The sequence below is a fragment of the Cervus canadensis genome, chromosome 13 (genome assembly GCF_019320065.1).
Source record: "Cervus canadensis isolate Bull #8, Minnesota chromosome 13, ASM1932006v1, whole genome shotgun sequence".
Classification (NCBI taxonomy): domain Eukaryota; kingdom Metazoa; phylum Chordata; class Mammalia; order Artiodactyla; family Cervidae; genus Cervus; species Cervus canadensis.
Window position 1 is genome coordinate 5,740,008 of NC_057398.1, and position 14,018 is coordinate 5,754,025.

The window sequence follows — 14,018 nt, forward strand, 5'->3', positions numbered from 1 at the left end:
CGCCCAAAAGGGGTGGGGGTGGGGTGGAGAATGGGTGAAGGGGAGCAGAACATGGGGCTGTCACAGCCTGTGGCTTAAAAATGGCTTGAGCTGCAATTAAAAAAGGCAGAGGTCAAAGGTTATTCCCTGGCATTTTGCTTGGGGTGGATAATTTTAGAGGGTGATGTGTCTCAGCTTGTTGAGATATTCTGAGAGACTTGCAACAGCTTAAGTCCGGCCAGCCTAAAATAAAAATCAGAAAGGCCAACACATTCAGATACCAGAAAGAAGCAGCACATTGGTTGACGTTAAATGGAGAAAAAACTCAGCTTGATTGACGCTGCTCCTGGATCCTTATTTCTTGATTAATAGTAGAGATTGGATAATTTTAAAATTATTAATTATTTCCAGAGTGCATACACGATATCAGCTAGTCTTAGGCAGTCCTGTCACTGGGAAGGTTAAATACTCTCTGTACTTGATAATTACCTAATCACCATTACTCTTTTACATTCATTCTGCCCCAGAATTCATTATGACTGGGTTGGGTTATTAAAGCTTGCATGGAAAGAAATATAGCACCCTGTTGTTTGCACAAGATTTATCAGCAAATAAAATGCCCTACTCTACCAGGCTACTCCAGAAGAGTCCGGAATAGATTCTCCTGCCAGTTTGTTAAATTTGCTCTCAGATTCACCTTTGTGTGTCCACTAGCACGAACTGCATAAGGAAATGCAAATGAGCCCTTACCTGGGGAAATCTGAGGCCAGCAGGGAAATAACCTGCAGGAGAGGAAGGTGACGGCAATTAAAGTAGGGATTGCCTCACTCCAGAATGTCCGAGGCACTTTGGAGAAAGGGCTGTTTCCCCCAAACCCTCTACCTGGTTGGTTGCTAGCAGGTCTCCCCAGCGATCACATCCATTAGCTTTGTCTTTTTGACAAAACCGTTAGTTGAATCAATGTCAGCGCAGCGAGTGAGGCCAGAAACCCCTCTCACAACCTTGGCCGAAGCAGGAATTCATGGGAGCTGCAAAGGGTTACGAATAAAATGCAGTCACAAAGGTAAGCTTGGCTTTTACAAAAGCTGCCCTTGGCTGAGATTACGATGAATGATAACCCCTAGTGCGGGTAAGGCAGTGGGGGGTGAGGGGAGCTCATACACAGCTAAGGGCTGTGTAAATTGATATAAGCTTTCTGGAGGGCGGTTTGGCAAACTGTACTAACAACCTTAATAAGGTGCATATCTTTGACTGCATTTTCCTACCTTTGGGAATCCATAAAGATGTATCTCTAAAATATTAAAATATTAATCAGAAGACTACATGTTGAGCCATAAGGAATTGATTAGGTTAAGTATACTTTTTAAAAATAATATTAGACTTAAAAAAATCAAGCTATAAACTATTTATTGATAGTGGAAATGCCCCTTATCTAGCTTTAAATTTTTTTAAAAAAGGAGGCTACGAAAATGTAAGGTATAATACTTTTTCATTTAAAAAAGCATCTATAAGTATGCACTACAAAAGGATGGAAAGGTACAAGGCCTGATTGTTAACAGTAACTACAGGTGGTGCATACTGGGTGTTTCTGTTTCTCTGAGTGTTTTTTTAATAGGCGTATAGTTGCTTTACACGGTTGTGTTAGCTTCTGCTGAACAGCCAGGCGAGTCAGTTATACATACACATACACACACGCTTTTCTAGAGGCCCTTCCCCTTTAGGTCACATGTGCATGGACTAGCATCCTCTGTGCTGCACAGAGGTTCTCATTAGTTACCTAGTTCACACACACCAGGGTATATATGCCAATCCCAGTCTCCCAAAACATCCTGCCCCCCTCTCTCCCCTTGTAAGTGTGTTTTCTGCATCTGTGACTCTATTTCTACTGCATCTTCCTAGGTTCCGCATATAAGTGGTATTATAGTATATTTTTCTTGCTCATTCTGACTTACTTCACTCAGTGAAATAGGCTCTAGGTGCATCCATCTTATTAGAACTGATTCAAATGTGTTTCTTTTCATGGCTGAGTTATATTCCATTGTGTATATGTAAAGCAATCATCCTCCAATTAAAAATAAAACAAAATAAAGTATTATACTCATCTTGGACCATGGACAGACACGCTTTAGAGAAAATGCCAATAATCTGGAAAATAAAAGATAACTGAACTTGAAAACTTAAGTCTTTGAGCAACTTTATTAGCTAATTCTGGAAATACCTGCTTATGGATTTCTTAACATGTTGGATAACAAAAAACTATTTTCAGTGGACTTTTTGATTTTACTTAAAGCCCAAAGCAAAGTATCCTGGGCTTCCCTGGTGACTCAGATGTTAAAGCATCTCCCTGCAATGTACGATAGCTGGCTTCAATCCCTGGGTCAGGAAGATCCCCTGGAGAAGGGAATGGAAACCCACTCCAGTATTCTTGCCTGGAGAATTCCTTGGACAGAGAACCCTGGCATGTCCATGGGGTCACAGAGTCAGACACAGCTGAGCAACTAACACTTTCACTTGCAAAGCATGTTAGTCATCCTTTGCCTCTCTAATTACTTCTGGGTCACATAAAGAAGGTAGTTAGCTATGACCAACATGTTTTAAAATGTTTCATGATAGAGTGTTAAAAAGCTACCAGGGGTCAAAACACACTCTAGAGCTGCAGTAAATAAAAGGTGTGGTATGGGTGCATAATAGGAAAAATAAAATCCAGATACAGACTGATATATATATGGGAATTTGGAGCAAAAGGGATCTTATAGTATAATGATTAAAAGTGCACCCTGTGGAATTATACTGCCTGGCTTTAAATTCTGGCCCCAGACAATTATTAGCTATGGAAATACAGGAAAGTTACTTAGCTTTAGTCATTTTCTAAGTTTTAGTCACTTCAGCTATAAAACATGAATAGCAATGTCTATGACATAGTGTTGGCATGAGAGTTAAATGGCATAACATATGTAAGGATCTTAGTATATCATAGAAAAATTCTAAATTTTTATGGTGCTTGGTACATGATAAAAGACATGCTGGCACCACTTACGCACCATTTCAGAATCTTCTTCATCCACATTTTATTCCAGTCCGATGCCATCCTGTAAGTAGCCACAAGCCATATGTGGCTCTGTATATTTAAATTTAAATTGATTGAAGTTAACCAAATATTAACAGTTCAGTTCCTGAGTTGCATAAGCCACATTTTAACAGTCCAGAGTCATATAAGGATTAGAGACTCCCACACTGGACTGTACAGATATAGACAATTTCTCTCATTGTGGAAAGCACTATGAGATGGTACTGTTCAAGGGTTTTCTGTAAAAACTGGCTGCGTGCATTGTAAGTTGACCAGCCTCATGCAGGTGAGATCAGACAGCTCTTGTCTTTGGTCCTTACCACTTGTCTGTTCCTTTTTGCTGGGGAGCATCATGCAGAATGTAGATAAGAATGTGTTTTGCACACATATAGGCCCAACCTGGAATTACAGGGGATATTCATGGGGCCTCTCTTGACCAATGGTGAATTGGAGTCAAGGGATACATTCTTCTCCCTTACATTTGCAGTGTATTTAGTAAAAATTCCCAGAATATTCAGTAAAGTTATTTTTATTTTATTTTTTTTTCAAATAAAATTTTGTTTATTTTTAATTCATTTTCTTCTTGTTTCATAAATATGTAATTGACCTACAGCACTCTATGAGTTTGCAAAAGGAAATGGCAGCCTACTCCATTATTCTTGCCTGGAGAATCCCATGGATGGAGGAGCCTGGCAGGGCAGGCTACCGTAATCCATGGGGTTGCAAAGAGTCAGATAGGACTGAGTGACTTCACTTTCACTTTTATAAGTTTAGGTTTTTTTTTTTTTAATAAGTTAAGTATAAGTTTAAGGTGTATCATCCACCCACTTTTTAATACTTTGTTACAACAACCCTAGGAAACAAATGTATCCATGATCTATCACTGAGCAGAATATGGAGTCACAGAGTCATAAGCATAACATACATACATTTACTTTATCCATAAAACTTTGTTGTATTTATTCTCAAGTGCTTACATGTACCTACAGAGCTTCTGAAAGAATATTCACAAGGCTGTTCAACAAGACTACCTCTGAGCAGGGAACTTGTTGGGTTAGGCTATTATGGGCATGTCTTGCTTTTTTTGCTATTTTCTATTTTCCTACAAACTGACTATTTCATTTTTTACCCCATTACTTTTGTAAAGATATATCCCCTCCCAAAATTCAACTTCCTTGTGCAACCCAGGGCCTTTTTCTTCTGGAAGTGGAGAAAAGAAATATAAGCTAGAGGAGGAGAAGAAGGAACCTAACAAAGGGCATGAAAAATCGGGGCTTTGAGGCCTGCCCACCCAGGCCTCTGAACTAATTCCTAGTTGGTGAAATGTGCCATATCTCTACAAATGCCCCGATTTTGTTCCTTTTTAATATCCCATTGAATACATGTTGCACATCTTCTTTACCCACTCCTCTGCTGACGAACATTTAGGTTGCTTCCATGTCCTGGCTATTGTGAATCGTACTGGAGGGACCTAGAGAGTGCCATACGGAGTGAAAGTTAAGTCAGAAAGAGAAAAGCAAATGTCATATATTAACACAGACATGTGTAATCTAGAAAAATGGTGTAGGTGATCCTATCTGCAAAGCAGAAGTCGTGACACAGATGGAGAGAACAGCTGTATAGACACCAAGGGGGAAGCGGGGGCATGACTAGGGAGGTTGAGATGGACACATCTGATCCCACGTGTAAAGTACACAGATTTGGTTCTATGTGTAAAGTACAGTGTTGATTCTCTGCATAAAGTAGACCATGGATGAGAACCTCCTGCATAGCCCAGGGAACTCTACTTAATGCTCTGTGGTGACGTGGACGGGAAGAAGTCCAGGAGGGACGGGGGATAGGTGTGTACGGGGCTGGTTCACTTTGCTGTAATAGTGGAGACAGACACAACGTCGTAAAACAACTATACCCCAATAAAACTGATTAAGAAAAATAAAATGTGCCATCGACAGAACTCTTAATGCCTTGGAGCTGCCAAAAGCAGGAATCGCATCTCCGCGTGAGGGGAGGGGCATGGGCCCCTTTTCCACTGGGCCTGGGAGCCCCCTTCCTTACACGCTTCCCCTGGCATCTTCCATCCACCCTGCCACTCTGCACCAAGCTGGGAGGATGCAGCATGGGTGTCATTCTGAGCCCTGGTTTGAAGTGTGTCCCAGGCTTATTTCTGAAAATCTGGTCATCACAGCAGAGCCAGTGCTGGAGATGGTGGGCATAGATGACCTGAAATCCTGCCTCATCCCACCTCCTCTCCCTCAGCTCTGAAGGGGCCTCTTGGGGGTCAGGACGGTCTGGAGCTGGAGCTGGTGGGGGGTGGAGAGGAGAAGGGCAGGGAGAGGCGTGGGGGTTTCTGACGACAGAGGGGTGGGGGCACAGTTAGCGACACCAGAGAAGCGAATCTGCGCCGTTGAGGAAAGCCGCTCTCAGGCCTCTGAGCAACTCCGTCTTGGCCCCTTTCTCCTCTTCCTGCACCGTGCCTCTGCATCTCTTGCTTCACAGCACTTAGCACCTTCTTATTTCCTTTTCTCCTCCTTTCACACCAGGACAGGGTTTGATCTCTCCCAGAGAGTGAGATAATCGCCGATCGTCATTAGACAAGTAACCTCTTCCCTTTTGCAGCAGTAAAATCTGGAATTAAACTTCAGATGCTGGAGGGACAAAGCCCTCAAGGGGTGAAGGAGGATTTTCAGAGCTTTAAAAGCCTTCCCAGGAGTCTCTGACATAAAATATCTAGCTCTCATTTGATGAGAATGAGGAAAAAAATAGGTGATACATATATAAATATCCATATACTACAGTCCTTTCCACAACCTGCTGAGGTAAACTATTCCCCATTTTATGGAGGAGAGACTGAGTCAAAAACATTAAGTAATTTGTCAACGTGTGATAGAAGCGGGGTTCTCACCCGGGATGACTGGCTGTGGGTTTCAGTGCTTATCAACCTATTATACTCTTTCTCATAAGTGTGTCTGGAGCACTGATCTCCGGAAATCATCAGTGAACCTTGTGAACAAGGGACTTCAGTAGAGCCAAGGGATAGGATGTGAATCAGAGAGACACTTGGGATAGACAGAATATAAGCGGTTCCCTGGCAGGAGCACCCCATGGCAGAGGTCTCATTAGACTGTAGAATATGCCATCGTAATGCAGTAGAGACACAATGTGCTTGAGGGGAAGTGGAATCCCGACAACAGGTGGAATTGAATTAGGTCTCCGGGGACTAGGAACAACCATTCTCTCTTTTGACCCAGTTCCATGCTGAACGTGACATTTAGGAAACCATTGCTTGACCCTACAGAATCTGCATACAAGCCTTCCTTCTGTGTTCCCTCTCCACTCTCCCAGCTCATTCTCAAGTTCACACTTCATAGGCTGGACAGGACAATGCCTGTGACCTTCATCCCTGTTTCTAGGACTTTATTGCCCTTGAGGATTCAGCCCACGGTCTCTGGTTATCATAGAATTCCAGGATTTTAAATGGTGGATGGAAAAACCACATCCACTGTGGAGTTTTGCAAGTTAAATATTTTTACAATTTCCAACCCAATGGCAGGGAGATCAAACAGCACAGTTGCGAAAGAAAGCTGAAAAAGGCCATTTGATTCTAGAAGCTGCTGGCTGGTATTAAAATATTCCATTTCCTCTGTCCTTTCCCCACCTTGCTCTCTTCTGGAATAAGAGCCTTTGACTCTCCCAGCAGCCTGAAAGAAGTTTATGGATGAGACTGATATTTAAGACTCTGGCAAAGTATGACCTTCGGCTTCCCAGTGAGCGTCAAGGACAAACGGCAGTGCTTGGGACTTGAGACTTTAATTCCCACCAATTGCTTCCCTCTAGTCTATTATGCATGAGAAATGCAACCGGCTCAGCCCTGGTAATCCAGGGGCGCCTTTGAATCACAGACCCATAGAGTGTCAGAGCTGGCCTTGGAGATCACTGAGTGAGTCCAACCTCCTCATTTTCTAGATGAAGAACCTTGCTTCAGGTGCGTGCGCCTCTCAAGTTGGACTCTGCTCTGGCTCGCCGTTCCCAGAGACACAGAGCAGTCAGCGAGGTTATGAGTTTCTCAGGCCAGTTAACGTTGCTAACGAGCAGGCAATGAGGGAGCAGGACAGAGTCATCAGGCAAGGGCAGAAACCACGGACCTGGGTTTCAAAGAGGCTGAATGTAGACCAATTCCTTGCTACTGTGAAACTGAAAGAAAGGATGACGTATGAGCCAGAACCTTGAGAAGGTTCTTTACAGAGGCAGAAAGGAGGATCTTTTTCTTTGTCCCATTTACCTCTTTACCTCTTTCTTGTTTGGCAGAGGAATTCTGAAGTTTTCCACATTCCTTCCAACCTAATGAGGAGGCTACTGTCTCTCTACTCTCTGATGTTCCCCGAGCATGATCCCAACAGCAAATCATTTTGTGCTTTGCAGTGTCAGGCAGCATTCTGAGGGCTTTGCATGTGTTCATTCACTGAATGCTCACAAAACTCCCAGGAGGCGGGTGTGGATATAAGCCTCATTTTATAGATGAGGAAACAGAAGCAAAGAGAGATGAAGTAACTCATCCTGGGGCACACAGCGATACCATTAAAGTCTTGAGGCAGGAGAAATGCTTTGGCAAGAGGGGCTTTCAATCTGGGGTAAACTTCTTGAGGCAGTGGTGAGTTAAGCTTGACCAGGGGTCTCAATGAAGCAGAATACCCTTGTTGTAAACATGCATACTCCAGGTGAGAGATGTATTGTAGAAGAAATGCAGACTTTAGAGCCTGGATAGGTTGCTTGGGATTCTAACTCTTGCTAGCTATATGACCTTGGGTAAGATACGTGATGTCTTCAAGCTTCCATGTTTACATCTGTCAAACAGATGTAACACGGTTTTGAGGCTTATAAGGGTGATAAGAATATATACCTTGCAGAGTTGTTATTAAGGTAAAAGTTATCACGTAGGGTTTGATGTTGGTGGGCATTAAAAAAAAATGGTAACACCTGTTAAGCAGCCACCTCCTTTCCTCTTGCCTCTTGTTTCCAGGTAGATGTGTTTCCATTTCTATAATCTTCCTGAGTTCTCTCTTAATCATTTACTCAGTAACTGAAGCACAAAAAAGTAAGTAACTTTCCCAAGGTCACCCAATTAGTAAGTGGGGAGCTATGATTTAAACCCAGACAGTCTGGCTTCAGAGCTCACATGCTTTGATGCTTCACCATACCAACTCCTCAGAAGACTAAGTACACATTGATATCAAGTGTCTTCTCTCTCCCTGGCAGGAAAAAGGTTGAAACCACCAGCATTTTGGAAAAGGCAGCATGGGGAAGCAGACTCAGAGCTGATGACTCAAACCACTCATTCTCCAGTCTTATTTTATATCCCCATTTCTTGTTAACCCGAGGAGTGGGGATCTTGGGAGGTGGTGGCCACTCAACCCAGTTCACCCAGGAATCTTTGATAACATCCATTTTTCTTATGTGACTATCAAGGTCCTTCTTACACCCTCAGAAGTACCTGAGTTTGGAGATACATTCGATGGTTGTTCTATGCAGAAGGCATACGAAACACTTAGGCAAGTGAGAGGAGCAGATCATAGACAAGACTATTGGCATCTTCTCTAAGGCAGAGGAAAAAAAAATTGGCCATATTCTTTTTTTGAGGGCTGCGTTAGTTGGCGCCCCGAGAAACTAAGACCACAAGACTTCTTGGAATGTAGGCTTCTTGAGTTTTGCCTTGGCAGGACTATCTTTGTTCTGGCTCTTGAATGAGTCCCACTCATGCATTCCCAGGGCCATCAGAACCCTAAATGACAGCTTAACAGCAGGCAATGAAATTGCCTCATGCCTCTTTCAACATGGTCAGGAGCAGCCCTCGGGCAACCTGTTGCCAAGGACAAGGACAGGAAACCTAAAGCAAAGGATGACCTGCACAGCCTAAACCCTGGAGTTAAATTTACCGGCATAATTGCCAGATGTAATTTCCCTGCACCTCTTTCTGCTAAGTGCTCTCAAAGAGCAAAGCACTTAGTAAATTATAAGGAGGAACCAGCACAAAAGTGCTTACAAATAAGAATTATGGAAAATCAGAAGCCAAATGCTCACAACAGCATTTTTTTTTTTATTTAATCAGAAACAGAGTCAGAACCATACAGGAGGGGTGAAGCCTCTCAGGCAAGCGATAACATAAGCTGTTCGTATACTTTAAGATCTAATCTATCATTTTAAAAATTATTTTATTACAGGGCAGTTTCATAAAAAAAATAAAAAATAGAGTCTGTGTTCCATTATTCTACTGGGTATCCCAAGAGAAGCCCAATAAAGGGTAATGATAGAACGACTGGGAATAAAGTTTATGGCATTAACTCACAAGGCGAGAGAACAAACAAGAAGCAAAGATGGGTGGAAGGGAATTCAGCTACCAACCGGTCCATGCTGACTGGGTTTGGGAGCTGTTTCTACTGGTTTTCATTTCAGGAAAGGGAGTTTGTAACACAGAAGATGGCATCTGACCTCAGCCGCAACGATGGCAGAAAGGAACAAAGCCCAGGCTTCCTGGAATCTTAGGCAATCCCACAGGAAGACTTTGAGTTTCTTAAAAACAGAGCCTGGAGGAGCCAGCCATCTATCAAAGTGATTGTGCTTTTGCCGGCTCCACATCAGTCACCTCCTGAGGGCAGATCATGAAGCACAATTGGGCACACGGTTTTTTTCATGTCTCCCCATCACAGCTGGAAATTGTAGCTCTGGGTTCATGGGAGGCTATGTTTGGGAAAAACAGCAGATCGGGCATCTTTGAAAACCACAGATCACATATATAAACATGTCTAGTACAGTGTGTAGAATACAATAGGCACAAAAAAATGGGAGCCCCTGTTTTCCTCGCCCTTTCCAGCCATGCTTCTAGAACAGCAAGATAATGGAAGAGGCCTAGAGAGAAGACTTTGAGGGGCTCTTGGGGACTCGATCCATCTCTCTGTCCCTATCCAAGTTCACAATGAACTCACCCCACTTGGGAAGCTCGCCTCTTCTCAGAATGAAATGTCTTCAAACTCCTTCTCTGCTTTCAGTGTCACCCACGAGTGTCTCTTAGGCCCCAGCTACTAAGGTCATGGCTACCAGCAAGCCGTAGGCTGATTTAAGATGAAACTGACCTGAGAGCCTTCTCTTTGACTCTTAGATGGCAAGAGCTTCCTTCTTTTAAAACAAACAAACAAACAAACAAAAACTTTCTGCCCTGGTTAACTCTTTTTTTTTTTTTGATATGCACATGCTTTTATTTTTTTTTTTAATTTTTTTTTTCCAGTGGGTTTTATCATACATTGATATGAATCAGCCATGGATTTACATGTATTCCCAATCCCTATCCCCCCTCCCACCTCCCTCTCCACCCAATTCCTCTGGGTCTTCCCAGTGCACCAGGCCGGAGCACTTGTCTCATGCATCCCACCTGGGCTGGTGATCTGTTTCACCATAGATAGTATACATGCTGTTCTTTTGAAACATCCCACCCTCACCTTCTCCCACAGAGTTCAAAAGTCTGTTCTGTATTTTCTGTGTCTCTTTTTCTGTTTTGCATATAGGGTTATCGTTACCATCTTTCTAAATTCCATATATATGTGTTAGTATGCTGTAATGTTCTTTATCTTTCTGGCTTACTTCACTCTGTATAAGGGGCTCCAGTTTCATCCATCTCATTAGGACTGGTTCAAATGAATTCTTTTTGACGGCTGAGTAAAATTCCATGGTGTATATGTACCACAGCTTCCTTATCCATTCATCTGCTGATGGGCATCTAGGTTGCTTCCATGTCCTGGCTATTATAAACAGTGCTGCGATGAACATTGGGGTGCACGTGTCTCTTTCAGATCTGGTTTCCTCAGTGTGTATGCCCAGAAGTGGGATTGCTGGGTCATATGGCAGTTCTATTTCCAGTTTTTTAAGAAATCTCCACACTGTTTTCCATAGTGGCTGTACTAGTTTGCATTCCCACCAACAGTGTAAGAGGGTTCCCTTTTCTCCACACCCTCTCCAGCATTTATTGCTTGTAGACTTTTGGATAGCAGCCATCCTGACTGGCGTGTAATGGTACCTCATTGTGGTTTTGATTTGCATTTCTCTAATAATGAGTGATGTTGAGCATCTTTTCATGTGTTTGTTAGCCATCTGTATGTCTTCTTTGGAGAAATGTCTGTTTAGTTCTTTGGCCCATTTTTTGATTGGGTCATTTATTTTTCTGGAATTGAGCTGCAGGAGTTGCTTGTATATTTTTGAGATTAATCCTTTGTCTGTTGCTTCATTTGCTATTATTTTCTCCCAATCTGAGGGCTGTCTTTTCACCTTGCTTATAGTTTCCTTTGTAGTGCAAAAGCTTTTAAGTTTCATTAGGTCCCATTTGCCTGGTTAACTCTTTAGCTGTAAATCCAACAGGCAGCTCTGAGGAAGAACTGAGTCACGGAGAATAAACTAATGCTCTCAGGACCTAACAGGAATCCCTCCATCGCCAATGGGAACTTCCTAAATGCAAGGCATTAAAGCCAAGATATCTCTTTTTCTTGCCAGTCAGAGACTCCTTTCCTGCGTTAATTCCCAAAGTCTCAACTGGCACTGAAGTCTTCCAGCATCCTGAGTCACAAGAAGACTCACAACAGACAGTGTGCAGGTTGTGCATCTGTGGAGTGTAGACCCAGTAACTCTGGGGTGGGCCAGCATGCTGTTCCCAGAGGGCACTGTGCGACTGGCCCCAGCTACCGGTGAGGTGGCTCTTCCCTGTTTCCATCCCCAGGGCGAAGCACATTAAAAAGCACAGTGGCAGAGTTCATTCGGAGAGAACGCTATTTGCCTACCATCTCTCTTCTCTACATCATCAAAATTGGTCAGTTTGCTAACGCTTTATATCCTTTCCACATTGTCAGGTAAGATACATTGCAAATGTATATGGCTTAACAAATATATGGTAAATAAGCATTTTTTCCCTGTCTTTTCTATTGATAAAAGATTCTATGGAAAGTTGGAGGAAAGAAAGCCGCTTTGTAAAAATGATAGATATGGTATAAAACTGCATGGTTTAAACATCTAACTTGCTGAGTTTTAATGGGGTTGTCATCACCGGACTGTTAGCTTAACTTATGAAAATCAAGAAAATGCCTTTTTGTTGCTTCATAAATCCTGATGAACAATAGTCCGACAACAGAAAACAAGCCCTGATTTTGGAATGATTGCTCTCTGTGTATCGCCAGTAATGAAGTATGCAGGAAATCGAAGACTTATTGCTCACAGATATTAGCACAGACCCAGATGGCTCAATTTTTTTTTACCATAATAGATAATTCTTGAATTATGTGCCTAACAAAGACAAATTCTAGAACCATCGGAAGGCATTTATTATATTAACAAGTGTGTTTTCGATTCCTTCAAAACAGAATGTAATTTAATCTCAGCTTCAGAGACAGATTGGAAATGTTAAATGTCTGCTTTTCAGAAGTGATTTCTGTAGGGAGAAAAGTATTCACCATCAGCTTGAGCTGTGGAACTGGGGGAAAGGATGTTTATCTTAACAGCACAGAAAGGGAGAAGTTGTGGATTTTTTTTCCCCATTTTCTTTTTCATTTTTTAAATGGAGAGCAGATTGTATATATCCTAGTCCTTCCCCAGGGCAACTTCTGCCTTGCTGCACATAACATATTCCACTGTGAGAAAGAATAATTATCTGATAGTGATAGGGACCCTTCTTAGTGTTCTGTGTGTATAAATGAAAACCTGGGACCTATATGTTACTCTATGGACTCAGGTGGATCTGGCTGGGGTCAGGTTTGTGATTTTTCAGGGAGGTCCCTGTTAATAATCATCCCGGGAAGGATGGCTGGAGCTGTGGAAGCTTTGGAAATCATGCCATACGAAAAACAGCAGAAGGACCGAGGTTGTTGGAGAAAAGAGACACTCGCAGGTGTTGGCGGGAAAGGAGATGATTGTGAGGGCATGGTTTGTCCTTCATGGAGGGCATGTCGCTCCACACTGGGACCAATGTCTACATTTCCTAAGAGAAAACGCTCTCACTTTAACATCCCAGCTCACCTTTCAGAGAAGAGAGCATCCAGAGGGCTCTACCAAAACATTAAGGACTTGAGTCTGGGTATGGAGCAGGGAGGATGGAGTCAATGGAGGTGCGAAAGGTAATGCCTGGAGGAGAATCAGGGAGTGAAAGTCAGATGGTCCTAAGGAAGACTCCATCCGAATGATGGAGATCTGACGCCAGGCGGTGGAGTGGAGGCAGAAGGTGGTGAGGCTCAACTGACAACTTCAGAAAGAAATCAAGAAATGCCAAGGGAGACGACTGCCATCAGCGTTGGACACACCCTCAGTGCTTGTCATAGAACATCTGTACCCTCCCCTGCGGGCAGGAAGGGAACGGTCAGTGTGCGGAGGAGCCGGTTTGGATGAGGAAGAACTTGCTAGCAGAACCGCCACAGTGGAGCATCAGTGGGCTTGTGAAGAAGTGGTGTCTGGACACCTGCTCCCGGTCTTACTGGAACCGGTTGTGTCTGGGTCAGGAACGCTGCAGAGGAATGCCAGGCTTCGGTGGAGGCCCTCTCCGGGTGCCATCTGAGGTCCTGCCAGTTCCAAGTCAGTGCCAAAATACCTCTTCTTTGCCACCATGATTCATTCATTCAGCATCTCTTTATGCAGTCCCTACACTGTGCGAGGCAAAGTGCTTGGTCCTGGGGACATGTGGGGTCAACACCCAGGGGTGAACCCTGCTCCCAGGGATCTGCTCCCAGTGGAGCAGACAGGAAGTGAGCAGGAGTTACAGGGGTGCCCGTGATGAAGACGAAGGGCAGCAGCTGGGGCGGGTGCCCTCGGCAGATGGTCTGATAATGTGAGGGCAGACAGCGTGGAGGGAGTGATTGTAAGACTGACCTATACTGCCCATGGGAATTACGTAAGGACAGGGAGGAGGAAAGAAAAAGAGAAGATCCCGTGCAAAGAGAACCACGCCTTTCAC

At 43.5% G+C, this 14,018-nt stretch overlaps 1 long non-coding RNA gene across 1 annotated transcript in view; it reads left to right on the top strand.

The window, feature by feature from the left end:
- Window positions 1–791: 791 nt before the first annotated feature.
- LOC122452193 overlaps window positions 792–14,018 on the top strand; it is a 28,348-nt gene continuing 15,121 nt past the window's right edge. The window contains exon 1 of the long non-coding RNA XR_006272621.1: window positions 792–1,042. This is a non-coding gene — a long non-coding RNA (uncharacterized LOC122452193). The remainder of the gene's footprint in view (window positions 1,043–14,018) is intronic.